Source organism: Macaca nemestrina, chromosome 13, assembly GCF_043159975.1.
Source record: "Macaca nemestrina isolate mMacNem1 chromosome 13, mMacNem.hap1, whole genome shotgun sequence".
Classification (NCBI taxonomy): Eukaryota; Metazoa; Chordata; class Mammalia; order Primates; family Cercopithecidae; genus Macaca; species Macaca nemestrina.
The window spans coordinates 34942226-34950553 of record NC_092137.1 but is presented as its reverse complement, the minus strand read 5'-3'; the positions used below and the strand labels follow the sequence as shown (position 1 = coordinate 34950553).

Sequence of the window (8328 nt, the reverse complement as noted above, 5' to 3'; positions counted from 1 at the left end):
GGTTGTACATGCACTCGCATGCCAATAGGGGAAGGGAAGTGAGGCCCACTTGCAAGTGCTTTCCAGCAAAGTGGTGATGGGTGGCTGTGGGTAAATCCATGCTATAAAAGTGGCACAGGAGAGGCTGCAGTGAGGGTAGGGTGCAGGTGCGTTGGTGCATGTAAGTCAGAGCTTCTCTGCTGGAGCTCTGAAATCAGAAGCAGTCTGTCAGTGACGGACATATGATGAGGGACCCTGTGAAGCATCCTGGGTGGGCATCTGATGCACTGCCAGCAGACATTGCCACGCAGGGACCGCAGGAGAGACCCACGGACAGGGGCATGCTCACATTGGACTGGCACTGTCTCATAGGCATGACTGTCCTGCTCCGTCATGCTCTGGCATGAGCTTCCCAATGGCCAAACGCTATTAGAGGAAGCATGGTGAGAGTTGGGGGATGGGAGTCCCTGGTCATGCTCCACTGCAGACATTCAGGCACAAAACCCTCTAGGCTCTGCACAAAACCCTCTGGGCTCCACATAAAACCCTCTGGGCTCCGCATAACCTGGAGTCCTGCTCGTACCATTTCTCTAAGCAACTCTTTGTGCCAGCTCAAGTGTGAGTAGGGGTTGTGGGGTCCCTGCTATCCAGATTCTGGATGTCTGTGTTGGGAACAGGCTGCTCCTCACATGTTCAGTTCATCCTTTCCCGAGGAGTCACGGGTGGGCAGAAACGAGTCGTGGTGCTTGGTAGCCCCATGTAGGGTTCCCAGCTTTTTCCCCCTTCATTGAATGGAGGGAGGACGCCGATGTTGGACTTTGCATCCCTCCAAAAATCTGCTCAGACTCTACCAGTCTTTCCAATGTCCCAGTCTCTTGGTGGCAGACATTTCTCTTGGCTGCATCTAGTTGGCTATCTTGGCTTAAAGTCACTCATATATTTTAGTATATATATTTATATCAGGATTACATGTGGTATATGTTTATATCATGTTTAATTATATATTATAAGTGATATAAATACATGATGTTTTGTTTATTCAGCATAAAAATAAATGAAGTACTGAGAAATGCCACAACATGAACATTGAAATCATGTTAAGTGAAAGAGATTAGTCACAAAAGTTCACATATTATGTGGTTCCATTTCTATGAAATGTCCAGATTATGTAAATCCATGAAGACAAAAAACAAGATTGTTGTTACCAGGAGTGAAGGGGAGGAGTAATGGGGAGCAACTTCTTAGTGGGTACAGAGTTTTCTCTTAGTGAGATGAAAATCTTTTGGAATTCGATATAGGGGACAGTTGCACAACACTATGAATGTGATGCAGGACAGTTTTAAAATAAACACAACTGCCACACAGAGGAAATTTTAAAGCTCGCTCTACTGGAATTGTGAACCTCATATTTGGGGCTTAGCCCAAGAGGCTTTGGCAAGGGAAAAATTAAAGAGTAAGCTGGTGGTGTTAGGCAGCTATCTTTTATTGAACAGAACTGATTCTTGAGGAGCAGGATTAACTCATAGGCTGTGCACCCAGAGTCAACAATGTGCAGGCTCTTGGCAACTGCATTTACACTCATGTAAACTCACTTCCAGTTACATGCAGATTAAGGGACTGGCCAATTCAAATGGAGGTGTGAATTACTTAGAACTTTCTACAAAAGGGGCGGTAACTTTGGGGTGGTTGCCATGGCATTCATAAATTGTCATGGTGCTGGTGGGAGTGTCTTATGTCAAGGAGCAATGAGGGCAGCTAGAGATCACTTTTGTCACCATCTGCTGGTTCCTGCCAGTTTCTTCACTTTAGACTTTCTGGGTCAAATATTGTTTTGGTCGGCAGCGTTATCACCAGAAACAAGTCCTGCTAGTTTCCCTACCTCAAATGCACTGAATACCACTGAATTGGTCACTTTACAATGGTTACTTTTATGTTATGTAAACACCTTCTAAAAATCAGCATCAAAATTTAAAATGTAAGAGGAAGAAAGAAAGATAACCTTTATCCTATATGCCAAAGATCATAGATAAGATGTCAGTCCCTTCAGGCTTTGATGCATTTTGTAATCTCAGGAACTATACTGCTCCTCAGACTGAGCTTTTATTTTTGCTTTTCCTCTTACCTAGAAAACCCTTTGTATGCCTTATTGATTGGCTTATTACCTACTCATCCTTCAAGTGTCAGCTGTTATCTCTGTGGGAACTCTAGTCTGAACACCAGGCTGGAATAATTGCTCTAGTTCTAATTACAATATAGCGAAATTATCTGTTTGCACTCTTGTCTCTTCAAAATGTTCCTAAGTATTCGAAGGCATGAATTGGGTTTTAGTGACTTTTGCCAAGTATTAACAGCACTTACCATATAACCTGGTTTCTTAGCTCAGGCTGCTATAACAGAATACCATAGACTCTGTGGCTTAAATTATCGACATTTACTTCTAACGGTGCTAGAGGTTGGAATTCCAAGATCAATGTGTTAGCAGGATTGGGTTATTGACAGGACCCCTTCTCCTAGTTTACAAAGCCATTTTCTTGCTATGCCTTTACGTGGCAGACAGAGAGCTAGCCAGCTCTCGGGTACATCTTATAAGGGCAGTAATCCCATCATGATGTCTAATTATACTTCCCAAAAGCCTGCCCTTCTAATACCATCACATTGGGGTTAAAGGTTTGGAGAAATGCAAACATTCTGTACATTTTACTTGGGGATGAGAGAGACAGAGGGAGAGAAAAGGAAGGGAGAAACCAGGTACCCAAAAAGCCAGTTTAAATACTGACCTACTTGATAGCAATTTCAGGCAAGGCACAGTCTGAAAATCCTGACTTTGAAAGCAAGTCTAGAAGGAGGTTCTGGTGTGAACTAAATATTCTGTCAGAACTGCAATGGTAATAACTTTATTTACATCAGATAGGGACTCTGGGTATGGCTGGGCATGGTGGCTCACACCTGTAATCCCAGCACTTTGGGAGGCCGAGGTGGGCAGATCACAAGGTCAGGAGTTTGAGACCAGGGTGACCAACATGGTGAAACCCTGTAACTACTAAAAATACAAAAATTAGCTGGGTGTGGTGGCGTGTGCCTGCAATCCCAGCTACTCTGGAGGCTGAGGCAGGAGAATCACTTGAACCCGGGAGGCGGAGGTTGCAGTGAGCTGAGATCACGCCACTTCACTTCAGCCTGGGTGACAGAGCACGACTCTGTCTCAAAAAAAAAAAAAGAACTTCGAGTATCTTTGAACAATATCCATTAAGAAACAAGACCGATACAGGAAAAGGAAAAGGAAGCATGGGTCAACATGTTTAGCCAAGGTTTTTACTGAACTATTTCAGTATAATTTATAATTGCAATCCAGTACAGTTTGTCTCTGTTTTTTTTTTTTTTTTTTTTTTTTTGCGGGAGGCGCAGTTTGTGTCTTTCTTATGGGTTAGTCATTGTTTATTCCTTTATTTTTCCTTGGTTCTCTAACGAAAAATAAAATTCAAACTTACCTTCTCCACTCATTCACAACAAATTAATTCCCTAAAACAGGATAAATAGACATGATAAAAATATTTTGTAGCATATATTTTGTACATATAGTCTTATTTTCTCCTCTTAATTCATTACATTAGGCAGGATTATATTCAATTTATGTGCCTATGTACCGAGGCTCAGTGAAATATAAAATATTTTCCAAGGTTTTCAAGCATATTAGTGGTAAAAACTTAAGTGGGCTATTCCTAACTTTCTCATAAGATTTAATAGTAAAGCACACTCAGAAATGCAGGGAGAGCTGAGGACTCACAGAGAATGGGAAACCCAGAAAGGATTGAGAAGTGGCCACATGAGAATATTAGTCCTTCATCTTTTTGGTTTATTCAAATGATTGTGGGCTAACAACTTCAATTAGAAAGAAAACGAGTAATTTCGTTACAATAGCATGGTGTCAGGAGTTGGAAAAATATGAAATTGAAGGCCATTTACTAGTTTTGCCATTTACTAGGTAAGGTGTTCTCAACACCTTATCTGTAAATGTGTTTCCTCATTTTCAAAGGGGGATAATAGTTGTAGTATTGTGATATTACTAGGATTAAATGAGGCAATATAAGTGAAAATCTCTCTGACATATTAGTGCTCAGTAATTGTATTTCCATTTTCTGCTTTTCAATTTCATTTTTTGCTTAGAATAATGCTAAAATCTTATTTTTTAAGATGCTTTCTGAATTCTGGTCAAACCCTTTCATTATACCTAGAATCAACCTAAGAATGGAAATGAATTCATAACTTGTGTTTGAGAGGACTGAAAACCCCAGTGACCTCTTCCAGGTAAGATAGGCAAGAAATCTTTTTAATTCAATTCAGAGTAAGTAATGAATTCAATTTGTTAAAATTGATTATATTCTTCAGAAAAGTTAGATACAAATAAAATGAATCTAATAGGTAATGTGCTTCTATATAAGCAGTATATTTTTTTACTCACTTGAATCTTGTATCTGAAATGTTAAAAATCATTTGAACAAAGGGAGCTAGGACAATTACAGTAGTCCTCCGTGACCGGTGGGGGATATGTTCCAAGACCACCAGTGGATGCCTGAAACTGAGGATAATGCTGAATTATATATATATACCCACACACATATATACACACACACATATATATACACACATATATGTATACATGTATATACACACACGCACATATACACACACACATATGTGGACATACATATATATGATGAAGTTTATAAATTAGGTCCACTAAGAAATTAACAACAATAATAGAAAAACTATAACAAACTATAATAATAGCTATGTGAAGGTCATCTCTCCCCATCTCTCAAAATTCATATTGCATTGTACTCAACTATTTTTGGACAGCAGTTCACCATGGGTAACTGAAACCACTGAAACTGAAATTGAAACTGTGCATAAGGCAGTACTACCATACATTTCATTCATTTTCCAGTACAATTTGTGTATGTGAATACTTTATTTTTACAACTAACATCTTAATTTACATGGTCCCAAATTATGTGTTTATATTTGGCAGAATATATATGGATATATTCAACACAGTGGTACAGATAGCATATTCACTCTCAAATATGTGTGTGTATAAATGTGTTGTGCATATGTATGCATATATGTTAATGTATATATGCGTGCGTCTGTGTGTGTGTGTGTGTGTGTGTGTGTGTGTGTGTGTGTATGTGTGTAGTGTGGAGTTTCAAGTTAGTAGGCCTGGCTAGGAGATGTTAAGCAATTTACCTAACCTTTCTAAACCACACTTTTTCTTATCTAATGAATATAATAATAATAATATCTAGAAGCCTGAACAACGAAGTGAAACTCTGTATCTCCAACATTTAAAAATAAAGTTAGCTGAGCACAGTGATCCTTGCCTGTAGTCCTAGCTCCTCAGGAGGCTCAAGCAGCACTTGAGCCCAGGAGGTCAAGGCTGCACTGAGTTATGCTTGTGCCACTGCATTCCAGCCTGGACAAGAGTGAGACCTTGTCTCAAAAGAAACAAAAAACAAAACAAAACAAAAAACTCTAGAATGGAGAATATCTATGGGAATTAGATAAAAGAAGAGAAAATCAACATATACATTGAAAAAATATTTATGTAACTATGCAACCATTCATTATTATTGTTCACTTTTAATCCGCTGCTGTCATGGAAATTTTCTTTTTCCGGTGAAGAAGCTCATTTATAACATTCAGTTTAGAAACCCTTGTATCTCTCCTTTTCTTTTCACATGTGAGAACTCTCAACATACTATAGCCAAAGTCAATATTGTTAATCATTTTCCTTTGCCACAAAACCAAAAATACAAAGCCTTATTTTTTTCCTCCTGTATTTCCTTTCTTAGGTAGGGAGATCATCTCGTAGCGGGAGAAGCTGCCTACCCTCTGGGCAGAAGGGAAAACCCTCCAATAACAATGACTGTGATGGGTGTTGAAATATGCCCACAATGGACAGAATATCTTTGTGTTATGATTCCTGCTCCTGCTTTATTACAATTATTAACACTTACTGAGAGTTATATATGTGCGAGTAACTGTGCTAAGCACTTTCCACTATTTAACTCACTTAAACTTTATAACAGCCCTATGAAATATTTATTATTTCCTTATTGCCATTGTAAAGATAAGGAAAGTGATGCTTTATGAGTTTGAAGACCTACAAGTACTAAAGTCAGAACCAGAATTTAATTACAGTTTTTACACCCTTAACCAGCATGTCAGCTAATAGGAAAAGAAAGTTCGAATGAGGAAGAAGCCAAATCTCCAGCCATGGGTTCAGCTGACTCAGATGCCACATGATATCACAGAGTTTTTTAGGGACTTGTACAGTATCTGAAACATCATCTGGTTTCTACAACCTTGATGGTTCCCATGAGATATCATTGCTATGATATTCTAGGTTGCATTCTATGATCCACTGGGCTCTTTCCCCTAATGCGCAGTTTTTTTTTAACGTAATAAAACAGTGAACTTTTTATGCACTATTTTTTTCCCAACTCATTGTCTGTTATTCTCTGAGGCAGACCTTCTGTTAGTTTTGAGCAAAATATCAGAGGCAAAGACATATTACATACTGTGCTGTGAAATGTTAATAAATGTGTTCAAAGTCACTGGCAAAATTTTGGCTGAAGAAAAGAAGTACATCATAAATAACACAATTTCAAGTATGTTACTATAGCCCAAAAATGTTGGAGCGAAATCAGTTCAGCTTGTTTTGTGTGGGGACCATCTGCTTTTTCTATTGTAAAGAATACTAGGCATTTGCTTTCAAGAAACTTAAAAATAACTGATAATCTGAACTTCAATTTCTCCAAAAGGAGGAGACAAACAATCCAGTTTACAAAAATTGACATTGTGTTAAAATATATATATTTGAGAACATGTTTTAAAAGCAGAGGCAATTACTTCCTCCCTCTTGGTGGTGCTCTTTGGTGAACATTTAAAATGAAATACTTGCTATTTGCCAAACAAGTCAGCTTCCGGCAGTGTGGCCAGTAACTTTAGGTTAACTAACTTTTTCCAAGTAAAATTCACTATTAGAATATTTTTAAAAGGAGAAGGTAGAATAAAAGTAAAAATAAAATAATTAAAAACTCTCCTCTACTAATACTTTCATCTCTCTCATCTTATGCATTCAGCAAATTAATTTATGACTCACAGTTAAAACTGTCTACTTTTTATGAATATCTTCATGCAATCCAGAAGCAGACCATGCAGCTAGTTTACAAATCAATATACTTAAGCCTTGTTTTGTTTCTTAAGTTATTTTGGGGGAAGAGATGTAGATATGAGAAAAAAGGATGAAAAGAAATATCAAATGGCATAATAAATTATTATATTTTTATTTCTATTCCACTTCTTGCTTTTTAAAAGACTGTAATGTTCTCCCATCATTACAAGGTCATGAGAAAGTATTTACACTCAAATTCTTCCTAAGTGGTGTTGAAAGTCCTCATAGATGACCTCACTATGATCTATGAAATCCTCTTGTTACATGAAGTCAACTTTTCTACTTTTCTTCATTCAAAATTGTATAATGCTTCTGCCCCTGCTAACACCAAATGCAATGCTGGGCTACTGACATTTGCTTAAGATGTCACCATTCCTGCTGTTGAGCCTGCCTTTTCTGAGGTTGCTGGTGCTTAATATTGAAAGGAGCCAACATTACATACTGTCCTAAAGACATTTATTTCACTCCAAGTCATTTCCTGCGATCATGGTTTCCAGGATCTACTGAGGATAATCCTCCTCAGAGGAAGATTAGTCCTCCTCTCCCAAATCCGAGCATTAGATACCTAAGGTCAAAGGGATGACAACTGTTCTAAGAGCAGCATTTTCTGTGGCTGCCTAAGTGGCTAAAACCAGTGATGATCTTGTGCTTTCAGTGGCCAAGGACCTTTTGTCTCCTTGTCCTTACTACAGTTCTTTCAGTTTAATCCTTAGACAGATGAACCCTATCAAAACCATATTATAAGACATCCCACTCCCAACATCCAGACCATGCAGCTTGTGTCTTCTGGCAGCCCTTTCACGGTAAGAACATATACAGGGTAAATATAAGGTTTGTCATTCACTTTGGTATAATCGGAGCAATAGAATTAAATGTAAGTTACTGGTAATCATTGTTTTTCTAAACTTCCAGACACATCCTTAATATTTGTTCTTCCTATTATCAAGGGTATAGTTCTTTCCTTCCCCCGACCCTAGGCTTTCAGTTTTGTCCATCTGTACATGTGATATACCGCAAGAGAATGCAATTCTGCACCCTTGAATGAGGAAGGCTTTTATTTGTACTAGGCACTACAGTCTTGATTAAATTATAAACGGGGCTTATCTCATTAG

At 38.3% G+C, this 8328-nt stretch overlaps 1 long non-coding RNA gene across 1 annotated transcript in view; it reads right to left on the bottom strand.

Moving 5' to 3' along the window:
- Nucleotides 1-3415: 3415 nt before the first annotated feature.
- LOC105464821 (uncharacterized) overlaps nucleotides 3416-8328 on the bottom strand; it is a 64994-nt gene continuing 60081 nt past the window's right edge. The window contains exons 4-5 of the long non-coding RNA XR_011612234.1: nucleotides 4439-4555; nucleotides 3416-3498 (exon numbers count right to left, since the gene is read on the bottom strand). This is a non-coding gene — a long non-coding RNA (uncharacterized lncRNA). The remainder of the gene's footprint in view (nucleotides 3499-4438; nucleotides 4556-8328) is intronic.